General features: G+C 44.6%; 6 non-coding genes and 1 pseudogene across 6 annotated transcripts; all 7 read left to right on the forward strand.

The window, feature by feature from the left end:
• Positions 1-965: 965 nt before the first annotated feature.
• On the forward strand, positions 966-1,156 carry LOC130342189 (U2 spliceosomal RNA). Its single transcript, XR_008881876.1, has one exon. It is a non-coding gene; the product is annotated as a U2 spliceosomal RNA (small nuclear RNA).
• Positions 1,157-3,237: 2,081 nt separating this feature from the next.
• On the forward strand, positions 3,238-3,384 carry LOC130342183 (U2 spliceosomal RNA; annotated as a pseudogene).
• Positions 3,385-4,801: 1,417 nt separating this feature from the next.
• On the forward strand, positions 4,802-4,992 carry LOC130342173 (U2 spliceosomal RNA). The gene has a single exon (XR_008881870.1). It is a non-coding gene; the product is annotated as a U2 spliceosomal RNA (small nuclear RNA).
• Positions 4,993-7,086: 2,094 nt separating this feature from the next.
• On the forward strand, positions 7,087-7,277 carry LOC130342190 (U2 spliceosomal RNA). Its single transcript, XR_008881877.1, has one exon. It is a non-coding gene; the product is annotated as a U2 spliceosomal RNA (small nuclear RNA).
• A 2,087-nt stretch (positions 7,278-9,364) lies between these two features.
• LOC130342191 (U2 spliceosomal RNA) lies at positions 9,365-9,555 on the forward strand. Its single transcript, XR_008881878.1, has one exon. It is a non-coding gene; the product is annotated as a U2 spliceosomal RNA (small nuclear RNA).
• Positions 9,556-11,636: 2,081 nt separating this feature from the next.
• Positions 11,637-11,827, forward strand: LOC130342192 (U2 spliceosomal RNA). Its single transcript, XR_008881879.1, has one exon. It is a non-coding gene; the product is annotated as a U2 spliceosomal RNA (small nuclear RNA).
• A 2,085-nt stretch (positions 11,828-13,912) lies between these two features.
• LOC130342193 (U2 spliceosomal RNA) lies at positions 13,913-14,103 on the forward strand. Its single transcript, XR_008881880.1, has one exon. It is a non-coding gene; the product is annotated as a U2 spliceosomal RNA (small nuclear RNA).
• The last annotated feature ends 6,105 nt before the right edge of the window (positions 14,104-20,208 follow it).

Raw genomic sequence — 20,208 nt, forward strand, 5'->3', positions numbered from 1 at the left:
GTGGAAATGGGTTTAAAAGTGATTTCGGCGGAGAAATATATATATATATATATATATATATATATATATATATATATATATATATATATATACGCGCACACACACACATATATATAAACGTATTCTCCGTTGAGATATTGCAGCCGCTGCTGTGTCCAGGCCCAGGAGCCTTAGCACTGTGCTGTGATGTCACTCAATACCACTGACATCACTAGGTGTAAACAACATCTCTCCTTTGCTGTGTATGTGACTATGGAGCTGTTTGGTGATGTCGTCTATTATGGCCTTCATAGAAGCAACAGGAGATTGTTGCATCCATCTAGAACCCTCAGAACTACAGTGCTATGATGTCACTCACTTCCACAGGCCTTGCAGAGTGTAAACAACAACAACCCAGCTTTGTTGTGTATGTAACCATAGGGATTTGTGATGTCACCTAGAACCTTCACAGCAGCGACAGCTTTATGAGGAGCATCAGCACTGCTCTGCCTGAGCAGAACCATCACCGCCATAGGTTGTCAAATAACCCGGGTTTAACCCACACAGGTAAGTCCAATGGGGTGCAGGCATGTCCTCTATGCTTACAGCTTCCCGTGGGTGTTGGTTTGATACCGTTTGGGGACAGCCAAGGAGGCATCTGCAGGCAACAAAGGTAGGTGTGTGCTTGTGTGTGTGTTTCCTATGCAGATCCTAAGCCCAGTGTCACATGCAAGTAGGAGGAGTAAGAAGGGTTCCTGGCAAATCCGGGTTATGGATTGCATTTAAAAAGGCCCCGTGGGAGTGCAATGGGCCCCTGTCTTGCTGCTTAGCAATAATGGTATGGGTTTAGGTTCTGCTGTGTGTACTGGTGGTTGACTGCCCCCCAGCCCAGAGTGTGCATGGAAAATTGTCTGGCAGCCTCCCTGACAGCAAGCAGTGATAGTGCCCATGAAGGGCACCTTGTTGGGCCCGCCCCTTTCACGGTTATCGCTTCTCGGCCTTTTGGCTAAGATCAAGTGTAGTATCTGTTCTTATCAGTTTAATATCTGATACGTCCCCTATCTGGGGACCATATATTAAATGGATTTTTGAGAACGGGGGCCGATTTCGAAGCTTGCTTCCGTCGCCCTATGCATTGACCCGATATGGCAGTATCTTCGGGTACAGTGCACCACCCCCTTACAGGGTTAAAAAGAAAGATTCCTACTTTCATTGCTACCTGCTTGCTGGCTAGCCAGCTAGCCAGCCCTGTGGGCCTTGCTGCTGCTGCAGCCAAAAAACAAAAGGTGGTGCTGCTGCTGCTTCTGCTGCTTCTGCTTCTGCTTGTGTCTGGCCGCTGTTGGAGCGTCCAGGCACAGGACTTCTGCTGCTGCTGACTAAATGGCCTCCTTAATTGGATCATTTGAGTAGCCAACACACCTGTGCAGGTAGGGCATGACATGATAGGCAGCTGCCTTGATAGCGGGTGGGTGCTGAATGTTCCTAATTGACAAAATAAGATTAATGCTTATGAAGAAATATAAAATCTCATCCCTTCCCCAATATCGCGCCACACCCCTACCCCTTAATTCCCTGGTTGAACTTGATGGACATATGTCTTTTTTCGACCGTACTAACTATGTAACTATGTAACATAACATGGGGGGGGGGGGGGTCTCCTGGCTGTTCACACAGGTGTGTCATTGCTGTACATTGACCATGCATTGCTTCTGTGGTATTGCAAAGGCAAAGACAAATGCTTCCAGCCATCCATTGCACTAATGGATTGGTCATCAGCTGGCTGTCTATGTCCCGCATCAATATAGACCAAAGTACAGAGGGTTAGGCTATGCTATTGTGCACCTACCTGATGCATCAGAAGGTGCGAGGCCCTTGCTAAATTCTGTGCACAGACTTTGAGATCTATACTTTAGACTGTATCTAAACCTGCTCCAACATGGACTGACATTCTGGCCTACTTTCAGCCGATGCGACTTGTCTGTCGCTGAACAGTCGCTTTTTATGTATTCAGCACCTATGTATAATGTTGTAAAAATGCTCTAGAAGCTAAAGTCGCAGAAATGTCACACATATTTGGCCTGCAACTTTCTGTGCGACAAATTCAGACAGGAAAAATCAGTATAAATCCTTAGAAAATTATCCCCCAGTGTCTCCATCTGCTGGCGGTATTGAATAAGCATTGCTGCACTGATGGGGTATGCATTAGACGAAAAAAAAGAAGAAAAAGAAGAATAATACGCCCAGAAAAGAGGCGAAAAGGAGAAAAACGTAAAAAAACGTGAAAAAAAAGTAAGAGGAAGAGAAGGGAAAAAAAGGTGGAAATGGGTTTAAAAGTGATTTCGGCGGAGAAATATATATATATATATATATATATATATATATATACGCGCACACACACACATATATATAAACGTATTCTCCGTTGAGATATTGCAGCCGCTGCTGTGTCCAGGCCCAGGAGCCTTAGCACTGTGCTGTGATGTCACTCAATACCACTGACATCACTAGGTGTAAACAACATCTCTCCTTTGCTGTGTATGTGACTATGGAGCTGTTTGGTGATGTCGTCTATTATGGCCTTCATAGAAGCAACAGGAGATTGTTGCATCCATCTAGAACCCTCAGAACTACAGTGCTATGATGTCACTCACTTCCACAGGCCTTGCAGAGTGTAAACAACAACAACCCAGCTTTGTTGTGTATGTAACCATAGGGATTTGTGATGTCACCTAGAACCTTCACAGCAGCGACAGCTTTATGAGGAGCATCAGCACTGCTCTGCCTGAGCAGAACCATCACCGCCATAGGTTGTCAAATAACCCGGGTTTAACCCACACAGGTAAGTCCAATGGGGTGCAGGCATGTCCTCTATGCTTACAGCTTCCCGTGGGTGTTGGTTTGATACCGTTTGGGGACAGCCAAGGAGGCATCTGCAGGCAACAAAGGTAGGTGTGTGCTTGTGTGTGTGTTTCCTATGCAGATCCTAAGCCCAGTGTCACATGCAAGTAGGAGGAGTAAGAAGGGTTCCTGGCAAATCCGGGTTATGGATTGCATTTAAAAAGGCCCCGTGGGAGTGCAATGGGCCCCTGTCTTGCTGCTTAGCAATAATGGTATGGGTTTAGGTTCTGCTGTGTGTACTGGTGGTTGACTGCCCCCCAGCCCAGAGTGTGCATGGAAAATTGTCTGGCAGCCTCCCTGACAGCAAGCAGTGATAGTGCCCATGAAGGGCACCTTGTTGGGCCCGCCCCTTTCACGGTTATCGCTTCTCGGCCTTTTGGCTAAGATCAAGTGTAGTATCTGCTCACTTGGTCTGGCTGGAAGGTTCCTGGGGTACCCGTGCCTTGGGGGATCGCTCTACCTATTTGGTGGAGCTTCACCCCCTTGCTGCTTTTGGGGTTACGGCTTACTCCCCAGGAAACGAGAAGTGATCACCAGGCAGCCACTGGGTCGCCTGGTTGCAAACAGAGGACGGAAGAAGATCTCGGCAGCTGAACAGACATGGCGGATATACCTGAATATGCTCGGGTCCAAAATGCTGTTCGATTTATCGTGGAGGAGCAAGCCAGAGGAGAAAAGAATCTGGACTTCTTAATCGTGGAGATCTTGTTTGGTCTGTTCCAAGTGCCAAGAATGGAGATCTTGACAGTCATGGATTACCCTCGAAAGGGGGTCTATGATGTTACTTTCAACAGCAAGTCTTTCTACAGAAAATTTTTGGAAACCTTGGAGAAAACCCGGAATCATCCAAAGATGGAAGGCATAAAATTGGTTGAGCACTTTGTGGACAATACCAAGCTGTTCACAGTTAAGATGTACTCGCCATACGCGAAAGAAAGTGACATCAAGCTTTTTTTGCAGGAATTTTGTATGGAAGTAGAGGAAAGAGGTAAAGTCCTTAACCAACACCAGCTTTGGACAGGAAAATGGAAGTTCTTGTGCAGACTGAAAGAGGATGCGGGGGCGCCCGGAAGATTGTTGCTCCCACCAGCTCGGTTTAAAATAGGGAAGGACACAGGGGATTTATTTTTCCCAGAGATGGGAACTTTCTGCAAAAACTGCAAACAATACGGGCATGAAAGTTGTGGAAAGATAATATGTACCAAATGTCTAAAGGAAGGTCATGTCTTTTCTGAGTGTGGCCAAAGTAAGACCTGCAGGGCCTGTAAAAAGACTGGGCATTTCTTTAAAGACTGCCCGGAAAAATCTGAGGCTATGGAAGTTGGGGTGAAATTGAAGAGGAAGACAAAAGAAGAGAATATAGTTCCAGAGGCCAAAAAAGTTTCTGGCAAGAGCAAAGAAAAGTTGGACACAGGAAAAGAAATGGAAGAAGAAAGCGTAAGTGAGGCTTCTGAAGGGGAGCCAACAGAGGAATTAAAGAAAATAATTCTCAGTGAGTATTTTTCTGGATATTTGGGTGAAGTGCTAGACCAAGCCCCAAAGGAAGAAAAAGAAATATTTGTTCAAGACCTAGTAAAATTTAAAATAAAAGTGAATACCCGGCTTGAAACTGTGAGGGGAAAAATAATGCAGTCCATGAAGCCTGATGTAAGGCGCTTCATGGCGACCTACCAAGTGTCACCATGGTTGGCAGTCCCTGTCAAAGAAGCTTTGAAGAGTGGAGCTCTTCAATTCGGTTTAATTGATTATTTGGCAGTTTTCGCATGGAGAAAGGGTTTCATTTTGGATTAAGGTTTATTTGAGTTATTGTTGTTAGTTGTTTTGTTGTTTTAATTTGTTTTATTCTGGAAATAAATAAATAAAAAAAAAAAAAAAAGTTACCTGATGATGAGCACAAAAATCTAGTTCATATGAGATCTTAGAACTATGATTTAGTTCTGAGGGAAACTTAAAAAAAAAAAATCTGTTCTTATCAGTTTAATATCTGATACGTCCCCTATCTGGGGACCATATATTAAATGGATTTTTGAGAACGGGGGCCGATTTTGAAGCTTGCTTCCGTCGCCCTATGCATTGACCCGATATGGCAGTATCTTCGGGTACAGTGCACCACCCCCTTACAGGGTTAAAAAGAAAGATTCCTACTTTCATTGCTACCTGCTTGCTGGCTAGCCAGCTAGCCAGCCCTGTGGGCCTTGCTGCTGCTGCAGCCAAAAAACAAAAGGTGGTGCTGCTGCTGCTTCTGCTGCTTCTGCTTCTGCTTGTGTCTGGCCGCTGTTGGAGCGTCCAAGCACAGGACTTCTGCTGCTGCTGACTAAATGGCCTCCTTAATTGGATCATTTGAATAGCCAGCACACCTGTGCAGGTAGGGCATGACATGATAGGCAGCTGCCTTGATAGCGGGTGGGTGCTGAATGTTCCTAATTGACAAAATAAGATTAATGCTTATGAAGAAATATAAAATCTCATCCCTTCCCCAATATCGCGCCACACCCCTACCCCTTAATTCCCTGGTTGAACTTGATGGACATATGTCTTTTTTCGACCGTACTAACTATGTAACTATGTAACATAACATGGGGGGGGGGGGGGGGTCTCCTGGCTGTTCACACAGGTGTGTCATTGCTGTACATTGACCATGCATTGCTTCTGTGGTATTGCAAAGGCAAAGACAAATGCTTCCAGCCATCCATTGCACTAATGGATTGGTCATCAGCTGGCTGTCTATGTCCCGCATCAATATAGACCAAAGTACAGAGGGTTAGGCTATGCTATTGTGCACCTACCTGATGCATCAGAAGGTGCGAGGCCCTTGCTAAATTCTGTGCACAGACTTTGAGATCTATACTTTAGACTGTATCTAAACCTGCTCAACATGGACTGACATTCTGGCCTACTTTCAGCCGATGCGACTTGTCTGTCGCTGAACAGTCGCTTTTTATGTATTCAGCACCTATGTATAATGTTGTAAAAATGCTCTAGAAGCTAAAGTCGCAGAAATGTCACACATATTTGGCCTGCAACTTTCTGTGCGACAAATTCAGACAGGAAAAATCAGTATAAATCCTTAGAAAATTATCCCCCAGTGTCTCCATCTGCTGGCGGTATTGAATAAGCATTGCTGCACTGATGGGGTATGCATTAGACGAAAAAAAAGAAGAAAAAGAAGAATAATACGCCCAGAAAAGAGGCGAAAAGGAGAAAAACGTAAAAAAACGTGAAAAAAAAGTAAGAGGAAGAGAAGGGAAAAAAAGGTGGAAATGGGTTTAAAAGTGATTTCGGCGGAGAAATATATATATATATATATATATATATATATATATATATATATATACACGCGCACACACACACATATATATAAACGTATTCTCCGTTGAGATATTGCAGCCGCTGCTGTGTCCAGGCCCAGGAGCCTTAGCACTGTGCTGTGATGTCACTCAATACCACTGACATCACTAGGTGTAAACAACATCTCTCCTTTGCTGTGTATGTGACTATGGAGCTGTTTGGTGATGTCGTCTATTATGGCCTTCATAGAAGCAACAGGAGATTGTTGCATCCATCTAGAACCCTCAGAACTACAGTGCTATGATGTCACTCACTTCCACAGGCCTTGCAGAGTGTAAACAACAACAACCCAGCTTTGTTGTGTATGTAACCATAGGGATTTGTGATGTCACCTAGAACCTTCACAGCAGCGACAGCTTTATGAGGAGCATCAGCACTGCTCTGCCTGAGCAGAACCATCACCGCCATAGGTTGTCAAATAACCCGGGTTTAACCCACACAGGTAAGTCCAATGGGGTGCAGGCATGTCCTCTATGCTTACAGCTTCCCGTGGGTGTTGGTTTGATACCGTTTGGGGACAGCCAAGGAGGCATCTGCAGGCAACAAAGGTAGGTGTGTGCTTGTGTGTGTGTTTCCTATGCAGATCCTAAGCCCAGTGTCACATGCAAGTAGGAGGAGTAAGAAGGGTTCCTGGCAAATCCGGGTTATGGATTGCATTTAAAAAGGCCCCATGGGAGTGCAATGGGCCCCTGTCTTGCTGCTTAGCAATAATGGTATGGGTTTAGGTTCTGCTGTGTGTACTGGTGGTTGACTGCCCCCCAGCCCAGAGTGTGCATGGAAAATTGTCTGGCAGCCTCCCTGACAGCAAGCAGTGATAGTGCCCATGAAGGGCACCTTGTTGGGCCCGCCCCTTTCACGGTTATCGCTTCTCGGCCTTTTGGCTAAGATCAAGTGTAGTATCTGTTCTTATCAGTTTAATATCTGATACGTCCCCTATCTGGGGACCATATATTAAATGGATTTTTGAGAACGGGGGCCGATTTCGAAGCTTGCTTCCGTCGCCCTATGCATTGACCCGATATGGCAGTATCTTCGGGTACAGTGCACCACCCCCTTACAGGGTTAAAAAGAAAGATTCCTACTTTCATTGCTACCTGCTTGCTGGCTAGCCAGCTAGCCAGCCCTGTGGGCCTTGCTGCTGCTGCAGCCAAAAAACAAAAGGTGGTGCTGCTGCTGCTTCTGCTGCTTCTGCTTCTGCTTGTGTCTGGCCGCTGTTGGAGCATCCAGGCACAGGACTTCTGCTGCTGCTGACTAAATGGCCTCCTTAATTGGATCATTTGAGTAGCCAGCACACCTGTGCAGGTACGGCATGACATGATAGGCAGCTGCCTTGATAGCGGGTGGGTGCTGAATGTTCCTAATTGACAAAATAAGATTAATGCTTATGAAGAAATATAAAATCTCATCCCTTCCCAAATATCGCGCCACACCCCTACCCCTTAATTCCCTGGTTGAACTTGATGGACATATGTCTTTTTTCGACCGTACTAACTATGTAACTATGTAACATAACATGGGGGGGGGGGGGGGGGGTCTCCTGGCTGTTCACACAGGTGTGTCATTGCTGTACATTGACCATGCATTGCTTCTGTGGTATTGCAAAGGCAAAGACAAATGCTTCCAGCCATCCATTGCACTAATGGATTGGTCATCAGCTGGCTGTCTATGTCCCGCATCAATATAGACCAAAGTACAGAGGGTTAGGCTATGCTATTGTGCACCTACCTGATGCATCAGAAGGTGCGAGGCCCTTGCTAAATTCTGTGCACAGACTTTGAGATCTATACTCTAGACTGTATCTAAACCTGCTCCAACATGGACTGACATTCTGGCCTACTTTCAGCCGATGCGACTTGTCTGTCGCTGAACAGTCGCTTTTTATGTATTCAGCACCTATGTATAATGTTGTAAAAATGCTCTAGAAGCTAAAGTCGCAGAAATGTCACACATATTTGGCCTGCAACTTTCTGTGCGACAAATTCAGACAGGAAAAATCTGTATAAATCCTTAGAAAATTATCCCCCAGTGTCTCCATCTGCTGGCGGTATTGAATAAGCATTGCTGCACTGATGGGGTATGCATTAGACGAAAAAAAAGAAGAAAAAGAAGAATAATACGCCCAGAAAAGAGGCGAAAAGGAGAAAAACGTAAAAAAACGTGAAAAAAAAGTAAGAGGAAGAGAAGGGAAAAAAAGGTGGAAATGGGTTTAAAAGTGATTTCGGCGGAGAAATATATATATATATATATATATATATATATATATATACGCGCACACACACACATATATATAAACGTATTCTCCGTTGAGATATTGCAGCCGCTGCTGTGTCCAGGCCCAGGAGCCTTAGCACTGTGCTGTGATGTCACTCAATACCACTGACATCACTAGGTGTAAACAACATCTCTCCTTTGCTGTGTATGTGACTATGGAGCTGTTTGGTGATGTCGTCTATTATGGCCTTCATAGAATCAACAGGAGATTGTTGCATCCATCTAGAACCCTCAGAACTACAGTGCTATGATGTCACTCACTTCCACAGGCCTTGCAGAGTGTAAACAACAACAACCCAGCTTTGTTGTGTATGTAACCATAGGGATTTGTGATGTCACCTAGAACCTTCACAGCAGCGACAGCTTTATGAGGAGCATCAGCACTGCTCTGCCTGAGCAGAACCATCACCGCCATAGGTTGTCAAATAACCCGGGTTTAACCCACACAGGTAAGTCCAATGGGGTGCAGGCATGTCCTCTATGCTTACAGCTTCCCGTGGGTGTTGGTTTGATACCGTTTGGGGACAGCCAAGGAGGCATCTGCAGGCAACAAAGGTAGGTGTGTGCTTGTGTGTGTGTTTCCTATGCAGATCCTAAGCCCAGTGTCACATGCAAGTAGGAGGAGTAAGAAGGGTTCCTGGCAAATCCGGGTTATGGATTGCATTTAAAAAGGCCCCGTGGGAGTGCAATGGGCCCCTGTCTTGCTGCTTAGCAATAATGGTATGGGTTTAGGTTCTGCTGTGTGTACTGGTGGTTGACTGCCCCCCAGCCCAGAGTGTGCATGGAAAATTGTCTGGCAGCCTCCCTGACAGCAAGCAGTGATAGTGCCCATGAAGGGCACCTTGTTGGGCCCGCCCCTTTCACGGTTATCGCTTCTCGGCCTTTTGGCTAAGATCAAGTGTAGTATCTGTTCTTATCAGTTTAATATCTGATACGTCCCCTATCTGGGGACCATATATTAAATGGATTTTTGAGAACGGGGGCCGATTTCGAAGCTTGCTTCCGTCGCCCTATGCATTGACCCGATATGGCAGTATCTTCGGGTACAGTGCACCACCCCCTTACAGGGTTAAAAAGAAAGATTCCTACTTTCATTGCTACCTGCTTGCTGGCTAGCCAGCTAGCCAGCCCTGTGGGCCTTGCTGCTGCTGCAGCCAAAAAACAAAAGGTGGTGCTGCTGCTGCTTCTGCTGCTTCTGCTTCTGCTTGTGTCTGGCCGCTGTTGGAGCGTCCAGGCACAGGACTTCTGCTGCTGCTGACTAAATGGCCTCCTTAATTGGATCATTTGAGTAGCCAGCACACCTGTGCAGGTACGGCATGACATGATAGGCAGCTGCCTTGATAGCAGGTGGGTGCTGAATGTTCCTAATTGACAAAATAAGATTAATGCTTATGAAGAAATATAAAATCTCATCCCTTCCCCAATATCGCGCCACACCCCTACCCCTTAATTCCCTGGTTGAACTTGATGGACATATGTCTTTTTTCGACCGTACTAACTATGTAACTATGTAACATAACATGGGGGGGGGGGGTCTCCTGGCTGTTCACACAGGTGTGTCATTGCTGTACATTGACCATGCATTGCTTCTGTGGTATTGCAAAGGCAAAGACAAATGCTTCCAGCCATCCATTGCACTAATGGATTGGTCATCAGCTGGCTGTCTATGTCCCGCATCAATATAGACCAAAGTACAGAGGGTTAGGCTATGCTATTGTGCACCTACCTGATGCATCAGAAGGTGCGAGGCCCTTGCTAAATTCTGTGCACAGACTTTGAGATCTATACTTTAGACTGTATCTAAACCTGCTCCAACATGGACTGACATTCTGGCCTACTTTCAGCCGATGCGACTTGTCTGTCGCTGAACAGTCGCTTTTTATGTATTCAGCACCTATGTATAATGTTGTAAAAATGCTCTAGAAGCTAAAGTCGCAGAAATGTCACACATATTTGGCCTGCAACTTTCTGTGCGACAAATTCAGACAGGAAAAATCAGTATAAATCCTTAGAAAATTATCCCCCAGTGTCTCCATCTGCTGGCGGTATTGAATAAGCATTGCTGCACTGATGGGGTATGCATTAGACGAAAAAAAAGAAGAAAAAGAAGAATAATACGCCCAGAAAAGAGGCGAAAAGGAGAAAAACGTAAAAAAACTTGAAAAAAAAGTAAGAGGAAGAGAAGGGAAAAAAAGGTGGAAATGGGTTTAAAAGTGATTTCGGCGGAGAAATATATATATATATATATATATATATATATATATATACGCGCACACACACACATATATATAAACGTATTCTCCGTTGAGATATTGCAGCCGCTGCTGTGTCCAGGCCCAGGAGCCTTAGCACTGTGCTGTGATGTCACTCAATACCACTGACATCACTAGGTGTAAACAACATCTCTCCTTTGCTGTGTATGTGACTATGGAGCTGTTTGGTGATGTTGTCTATTATGGCCTTCATAGAAGCAACAGGAGATTGTTGCATCCATCTAGAACCCTCAGAACTACAGTGCTATGATGTCACTCACTTCCACAGGCCTTGCAGAGTGTAAACAACAACAACCCAGCTTTGTTGTGTATGTAACCATAGGGATTTGTGATGTCACCTAGAACCTTCACAGCAGCGACAGCTTTATGAGGAGCATCAGCACTGCTCTGCCTGAGCAGAACCATCACCGCCATAGGTTGTCAAATAACCCGGGTTTAACCCACACAGGTAAGTCCAATGGGGTGCAGGCATGTCCTCTATGCTTACAGCTTCCCGTGGGTGTTGGTTTGATACCGTTTGGGGACAGCCAAGGAGGCATCTGCAGGCAACAAAGGTAGGTGTGTGCTTGTGTGTGTGTTTCCTATGCAGATCCTAAGCCCAGTGTCACATGCAAGTAGGAGGAGTAAGAAGGGTTCCTGGCAAATCCGGGTTATGGATTGCATTTAAAAAGGCCCCGTGGGAGTGCAATGGGCCCCTGTCTTGCTGCTTAGCAATAATGGTATGGGTTTAGGTTCTGCTGTGTGTACTGGTGGTTGACTGCCCCCCAGCCCAGAGTGTGCATGGAAAATTGTCTGGCAGCCTCCCTGACAGCAAGCAGTGATAGTGCCCATGAAGGGCACCTTGTTGGGCCCGCCCCTTTCACGGTTATCGCTTCTCGGCCTTTTGGCTAAGATCAAGTGTAGTATCTGTTCTTATCAGTTTAATATCTGATACGTCCCCTATCTGGGGACCATATATTAAATGGATTTTTGAGAACGGGGGCCGATTTCGAAGCTTGCTTCCGTCGCCCTATGCATTGACCCGATATGGCAGTATCTTCGGGTACAGTGCACCACCCCCTTACAGGGTTAAAAAGAAAGATTCCTACTTTCATTGCTACCTGCTTGCTGGCTAGCCAGCTAGCCAGCCCTGTGGGCCTTGCTGCTGCTGCAGCCAAAAAACAAAAGGTGGTGCTGCTGCTGCTTCTGCTGCTTCTGCTTCTGCTTGTGTCTGGCCGCTGTTGGAGCGTCCAGGCACAGGACTTCTGCTGCTGCTGACTAAATGGCCTCCTTAATTGGATCATTTGAGTAGCCAGCACACCTGTGCAGGTACGGCATGACATGATAGGCAGCTGCCTTGATAGCGGGTGGGTGCTGAATGTTCCTAATTGACAAAATAAGATTAATGCTTATGAAGAAATATAAAATCTCATCCCTTCCCCAATATCGCGCCACACCCCTACCCCTTAATTCCCTGGTTGAACTTGATGGACATATGTCTTTTTTCGACCGTACTAACTATGTAACTATGTAACATAACATGGGGGGGGGGGGTCTCCTGGCTGTTCACACAGGTGTGTCATTGCTGTACATTGACCATGCATTGCTTCTGTGGTATTGCAAAGGCAAAGACAAATGCTTCCAGCCATCCATTGCACTAATGGATTGGTCATCAGCTGGCTGTCTATGTCCCGCATCAATATAGACCAAAGTACAGAGGGTTAGGCTATGCTATTGTGCACCTACCTGATGCATCAGAAGGTGCGAGGCCCTTGCTAAATTCTGTGCACAGACTTTGAGATCTATACTTTAGACTGTATCTAAACCTGCTCCAACATGGACTGACATTCTGGCCTACTTTCAGCCGATGCGACTTGTCTGTCGCTGAACAGTCGCTTTTTATGTATTCAGCACCTATGTATAATGTTGTAAAAATGCTCTAGAAGCTAAAGTCGCAGAAATGTCACACATATTTGGCCTGCAACTTTCTGTGCGACAAATTCAGACAGGAAAAATCAGTATAAATCCTTAGAAAATTATCCCCCAGTGTCTCCATCTGCTGGCGGTATTGAATAAGCATTGCTGCACTGATGGGGTATGCATTAGACGAAAAAAAAGAAGAAAAAGAAGAATAATACGCCCAGAAAAGAGGCGAAAAGGAGAAAAACGTAAAAAAACGTGAAAAAAAAGTAAGAGGAAGAGAAGGGAAAAAAAGGTGGAAATGGGTTTAAAAGTGATTTCGGCGGAGAAATATATATATATATATATATATATATATATATATATATATACGCGCACACACACACATATATATAAACGTATTCCCCGTTGAGATATTGCAGCCGCTGCTGTGTCCAGGCCCAGGAGCCTTAGCACTGTGCTGTGATGTCACTCAATACCACTGACATCACTAGGTGTAAACAACATCTCTCCTTTGCTGTGTATGTGACTATGGAGCTGTTTGGTGATGTCGTCTATTATGGCCTTCATAGAAGCAACAGGAGATTGTTGCATCCATCTAGAACCCTCAGAACTACAGTGCTATGATGTCACTCACTTCCACAGGCCTTGCAGAGTGTAAACAACAACAACCCAGCTTTGTTGTGTATGTAACCATAGGGATTTGTGATGTCACCTAGAACCTTCACAGCAGCGACAGCTTTATGAGGAGCATCAGCACTGCTCTGCCTGAGCAGAACCATCACCGCCATAGGTTGTCAAATAACCCGGGTTTAACCCACACAGGTAAGTCCAATGGGGTGCAGGCATGTCCTCTATGCTTACAGCTTCCCGTGGGTGTTGGTTTGATACCGTTTGGGGACAGCCAAGGAGGCATCTGCAGGCAACAAAGGTAGGTGTGTGCTTGTGTGTGTGTTTCCTATGCAGATCCTAAGCCCAGTGTCACATGCAAGTAGGAGGAGTAAGAAGGGTTCCTGGCAAATCCGGGTTATGGATTGCATTTAAAAAGGCCCCGTGGGAGTGCAATGGGCCCCTGTCTTGCTGCTTAGCAATAATGGTATGGGTTTAGGTTCTGCTGTGTGTACTGGTGGTTGACTGCCCCCCAGCCCAGAGTGTGCATGGAAAATTGTCTGGCAGCCTCCCTGACAGCAAGCAGTGATAGTGCCCATGAAGGGCACCTTGTTGGGCCCGCCCCTTTCACGGTTATCGCTTCTCGGCCTTTTGGCTAAGATCAAGTGTAGTATCTGTTCTTATCAGTTTAATATCTGATACGTCCCCTATCTGGGGACCATATATTAAATGGATTTTTGAGAACGGGGGCCGATTTCGAAGCTTGCTTCCGTCGCCCTATGCATTGACCCGATATGGCAGTATCTTCGGGTACAGTGCACCACCCCCTTACAGGGTTAAAAAGAAAGATTCCTACTTTCATTGCTACCTGCTTGCTGGCTAGCCAGCTAGCCAGCCCTGTGGGCCTTGCTGCTGCTGCAGCCAAAAAACAAAAGGTGGTGCTGCTGCTGCTGCTTCTGCTGCTTCTGCTTCTGCTTGTGTCTGGCCGCTGTTGGAGCGTCCAGGCACAGGACTTCTGCTGCTGCTGACTAAATGGCCTCCTTAATTGGATCATTTGAGTAGCCAGCACACCTGTGCAGGTAGGGCATGACATGATAGGCAGCTGCCTTGATAGCGGGTGGGTGCTGAATGTTCCTAATTGACAAAATAAGATTAATGCTTATGAAGAAATATAAAATCTCATCCCTTCCCCAATATCGCGCCACACCCCTACCCCTTAATTCCCTGGTTGAACTTGATGGACATATGTCTTTTTTCGACCGTACTAACTATGTAACTATGTAACATAACATGGGGGGGGGGGGTCTCCTGGCTGTTCACACAGGTGTGTCATTGCTGTACATTGACCATGCATTGCTTCTGTGGTATTGCAAAGGCAAAGACAAATGCTTCCAGCCATCCATTGCACTAATGGATTGGTCATCAGCTGGCTGTCTATGTCCCGCATCAATATAGACCAAAGTACAGAGGGTTAGGCTATGCTATTGTGCACCTACCTGATGCATCAGAAGGTGCGAGGCCCTTGCTAAATTCTGTGCACAGACTTTGAGATCTATACTTTAGACTGTATCTAAACCTGCTCCAACATGGACTGACATTCTGGCCTACTTTCAGCCGATGCGACTTGTCTGTCGCTGAACAGTCGCTTTTTATGTATTCAGCACCTATGTATAATGTTGTAAAAATGCTCTAGAAGCTAAAGTCGCAGAAATGTCACACATATTTGGCCTGCAACTTTCTGTGCGACAAATTCAGACAGGAAAAATCAGTATAAATCCTTAGAAAATTATCCCCCAGTGTCTCCATCTGCTGGCGGTATTGAATAAGCATTGCTGCACTGATGGGGTATGCATTAGACGAAAAAAAAGAAGAAAAAGAAGAATAATACGCCCAGAAAAGAGGCGAAAAGGAGAAAAACGTAAAAAAACTTGAAAAAAAAGTAAGAGGAAGAGAAGGGAAAAAAAGGTGGAAATGGGTTTAAAAGTGATTTCGACGGAGAAATATATATATATATATATATATATATATATATACGCGCACACACACACATATATATAAACGTATTCTCCGTTGAGATATTGCAGCCGCTGCTGTGTCCAGGCCCATGAGCCTTAGCACTGTGCTGTGATGTCACTCAATACCACTGACATCACTAGGTGTAAACAACATCTCTCCTTTGCTGTGTATGTGACTATGGAGCTGTTTGGTGATGTCGTCTATTATGGCCTTCATAGAAGCAACAGGAGATTGTTGCATCCATCTAGAACCCTCAGAACTACAGTGCTATGATGTCACTCACTTCCACAGGCCTTGCAGAGTGTAAACAACAACAACCCAGCTTTGTTGTGTATGTAACCATAGGGATTTGTGATGTCACCTAGAACCTTCACAGCAGCGACAGCTTTATGAGGAGCATCAGCACTGCTCTGCCTGAGCAGAACCATCACCGCCATAGGTTGTCAAATAACCCGGGTTTAACCCACACAGGTAAGTCCAATGGGGTGCAGGCATGTCCTCTATGCTTACAGCTTCCCGTGGGTGTTGGTTTGATACCGTTTGGGGACAGCCAAGGAGGCATCTGCAGGCAACAAAGGTAGGTGTGTGCTTGTGTGTGTGTTTCCTATGCAGATCCTAAGCCCAGTGTCACATGCAAGTAGGAGGAGTAAGAAGGGTTCCTGGCAAATCCGGGTTATGGATTGCATTTAAAAAGGCCCCGTGGGAGTGCAATGGGCCCCTGTCTTGCTGCTTAGCAATAATGGTATGGGTTTAGGTTCTGCTGTGTGTATTGGTGGTTGACTGCCCCCCAGCCCAGAGTGTGCATGGAAAATTGTCTGGCAGCCTCCCTGACAGCAAGCAGTGATAGTGCCCATGAAGGGCACCTTGTTGGGCCCGCCCCTTTCACGGTTATCGCTTCTCGGCCTTTTGGCTAAGATCACGTGTGGATTTCTGTGCGTGGTTTGGGTTGAAAGGAGTGGTGATCGGGGCCCTCTTTACGGGGGGCCCTGGATTGTTGCTGAGCTGCGATCGTGGGTTTTACCTGCAAAAATGAGCGAGAAGGCGCGTGGACTTGAGGACACGGTGCGGATCTACGTTCCTGGCGAGCACCGGGGGACGATCGGACTTGACCAAATCGTTGTGGAGATTCTTCGCAAGCTTGATTACCTACAGGTATGGAATGTATTGGCTATACAGGATTTTCCTAGGCAAGGAATTTATGATATTACTTTTTGTGGTTCTGAGATTTGCCAGAGAGTCTATATGGATCTTGAAGAAATGAAGAGGAAAAGTGAGCCTGCTATAATGAAGAAGATTAAAGTGGAACCGTTATTTATGAATACAACAAAGGTAGTAATTGTCCACATGTATAATCCTAAGGTTTCTGATGAAATGGTTACAAACTTTTTGTTCCGGTATTGCGAGGAAGTGAAATTTATAGGAAGACTTAAGAACAAGTTTGGGTACTTTAATTGTAAGAGAAAGTTTATTGTAAAATTTAAAAAAGATGAAGGAATGCAAGATGGAAGGAAGAGCATACCACAGGTGTTTTCTATCGGAGGAGAGAGAGGTTTCTGCTTTTATGAAGGCCAGTTGCAATATTGTAGAAAGTGCCATGCCTATGGCCATGTGCAGGATTATTGCCCTGAGAAAGGAGAATGTTGCAGAAATTGTGGGAAAACTGGTCATGAAGCAAGTATTTGTACAGAGAAGAAGACATGTGATATCTGTGGAAGTGAGGAACATTTGGCAAGAGGCTGTGATATGTGGTATAAAAAGAAGAGAAGTTATGCTGATGCAGCTGGGAATAGAGGAGAACAAAGAGAAAAAGGGGGAGGGAGGTTTGTTCCTGGAGTTGGTGAGAGTGTGAGTGTGAGTGTTAATGTGGCACAGGTGGCTGAGGAAAGTTCTGTGATAGTGGAGCACATTAGCACTCAGGAGAGGTCAGGGGAGGAGGGTGTTTCCACTGCTGTGACTGGTGAGGAGACAGGTGTGGGAGGTGAATTTACCTTGGTGAAAAAGAAAAAAGCAAAAAAAGTGAAAGTGGTGGAGAAAATTGAGACAGTGTATGGTGATGTTCTTTCTAGTGAAGAGGCTATGGATGATATTGAATGTCCAAACCCAATTGTGGGGGAGGAGGAGGGAATGGAAGTTGTTAGGTCATCTCAGAGATCTCTAACACCTGGTCAGAGAGTTTCTCGCAGTAAGGAAGAAGAGGAGGAGGAAGATGAGGATGTGCAGGTTGTGAATAAAAGGTGTAAGACAGGGAGCTGGTCTGAGGATCAGGAAGCCCTTGTTCTTGGTAGTGATAATGAAATAGACAGGGACTCTAACATAGGGTCGCCTGATTGTTTTGCAAGTTTACATAGGAAAGTTGAAGGCCAAAATGTTAATTTCTAAGTTAAGATGGATTTTAAAGCATTTGGTTTTCTTTTCCTAGTTATTATGACTTTGGTTGTAACAACTATTAATGTAAGAAGTATTGAGTCTGAAATTAGGAGAGCTGCAATTTTTGATATTCTTGAGAATGTTAGAAGTGATGTGATATGTTTACAGGAGTGTGCAATAAAGTCAGCACCTTATGCAAATGAGTGGAAGTGTGGGCAGTCCTTCTGGTCCACATGTGCAGAAAACAAAAATGAAGGTGTTGGGATTTTATTGCGAAACAGGGACATTAAAGTTTTAAATTGCCAAACTTTAGTACCTGGTCGTTGTATGGTTTTAATTTTTGAGGTTTTGGGCCAGAGGATGAGAATTTTTAATGTGTATGCTCCAGCAGAAAAACAAGCACGTTTGTCTTTTTTAGAGTCCCTTAAGTTTTTTATCCCTGGTCGTGAAGATACTATTATTGTTGGCGATTTTAACTGCATTAGATCCGTCAATGATCGTGAGAGCTCTGCTGAGGTTAGAACTGATATTACTTCCAATGTTTTAAATCAAATTATTCAAGACTTGCATTTTACTGATGTTGGACTGATGGTTAGCACTGATGAAAGATATACGTACATATCAGATAGTGGCCGCTGTAAATCCCGGATCGATTACATCCTGGTCTCTGATGGGATTAAGGTGGTCCGGTGCAATCAAATGATGTCAACTTTCTCAGACCACAAGATGGTGTCGGCTGAGATAAGTGTCACAGAGTCCCTTCATTTTGGGAGGGGGCTCTGGAAATTAAATGTAAGTCTATTGGAAGATGAGGAAGTAATGGCTGGTTTTAATCATGTGTTTTTATCCTGTGTTTCTAAACAACCTGATTTTAGTAATGTCTTAGTGTGGTGGGAATGGGCTAAAGGAGAGTTTTCTAATTTCTTTAAGATGTTTTGCATAAAGAGAGCACAAGAGAAGAGGAGGAGTGATGAAAGGCTTGTATCCCGGTTAGAGACTCTCTATAAGTTTAAACGTGTTGGTGTTGAGGTGGAGGATGAGATTGTTAAGGTGAAGGGGGAGATGAAAAAAAGGTTGTTGGAAAAGGGAAGGAATATTGTATATAAGTCTAAAGTGCAGCACCTAGAAGAAAATGAGCAGTGTACACGGTATTTCTTTAAAAAATGTTTTAATGCTAAAGGTGTTTTTAAATCTGTTTTTACCCCTACGGGGGAAGTTTTTGGAGAGGAGATGGTGAAGGAGATTGGCAGATTTTATGAGACACTCTTTAGTAATAAGAGCAGAGCCAGTGAGACGGAGATGAATGATTATTGTAATATTTTGGAGAATAATGTTCCTGTTGAAAAAGTAGATTTTTTGATTGATGATGTTAGTGAAGGGGAGATCAAGCAGGCCCTGGATAAGATGGCCAAAGGGAAGACACCAGGCTGTGATGGTCTCCCCGCTGAGTTTTATTCCGCGTTCTGGAATATTTTAAGTAAAGAGTTTACACGGGTGGTGCAATATGTTTTTAACTCAGGTGTTTTAGCTGAATCTATGAAGAAAGGGGTCATAACATTAATTCATAAAAAAGGTGATGGCAGAGATCTTAAAAATTGGAGACCTATAACTTTATTAAATTGTGACTACAAGATAATTGCTAAGATTGTGGCTAATAGACTGAGTGATGTAGTGGACCACCTTGTGGGAGAATACCAAGTTTGTGCAGTACCGAAAAGAAAAATAACAGATAATTTATTGCTTTTAAGAGACTCTATTTATTACAGTAACTTTAACAAGAATGCACTGTTTGTTGAGTCCATAGATTTCGAAAAGGCTTATGATAAGGTTGCACATGATTTTATGTTCATTGCTTTAAAACACTTAGGTATTCCAGAAAAGTTATTATCTGTTATTATGAGTTTTTATCATGGGGTGACAAGTCAGATTTTAGTAAATGGGCATGTGGGGCCTGCTTTTAATGTCTTGTCTGGAGTCAGACAGGGATGCCCACTCTCCCCAATTCTGTTTATATGCGTTATAGAGGGCCTGTTGAAGAATGTGCAGAAAGATAAATGTGTGAGTGGTGTTTTTATTCCAGGTAGTGATGGTAGTAAGTTAAAGGTTTTAAGTTATATGGACGATGTGGTTTTTACTTGTACATCCCAAGCAGATCTCAACAGAGTAAATTTGCATGTGAGGATTTTTTGTTGTGTGGCTGGGATGAATGTGAACTGGGGGAAGTGCCAATTATGCAGTTTTGGGAACCAAGAGAATATAGTAGTGGATGGTGTTAAGGAAAAAGAAGACATTGAAGTGCTAGGAGTGATATTTGACAAAGACCTCAAAGGAAAGAAAAGTTATGAGACTTTGGACAGTAAAATTGAGAAGAAGCTATCCTTCTGGAGGTTAAGGAACTTGTCACTTAAAGGGAAAGTTCTTATCATTAAGTCTGTAATCCTACCGCTTCTCTTGTATACGGCTATGGTGCTTCCTCCAGGGAAGTTATGGACTAGGAGAGTCACAAGGAAGCTTTTTGTGTTCTTCTGGGGGTCTAAGATGGAGAAAA

The sequence above is a fragment of the Hyla sarda genome, unplaced genomic scaffold (assembly GCF_029499605.1).
Source record: "Hyla sarda isolate aHylSar1 unplaced genomic scaffold, aHylSar1.hap1 scaffold_643, whole genome shotgun sequence".
NCBI lineage: Eukaryota > Metazoa > Chordata > Amphibia > Anura > Hylidae > Hyla > Hyla sarda.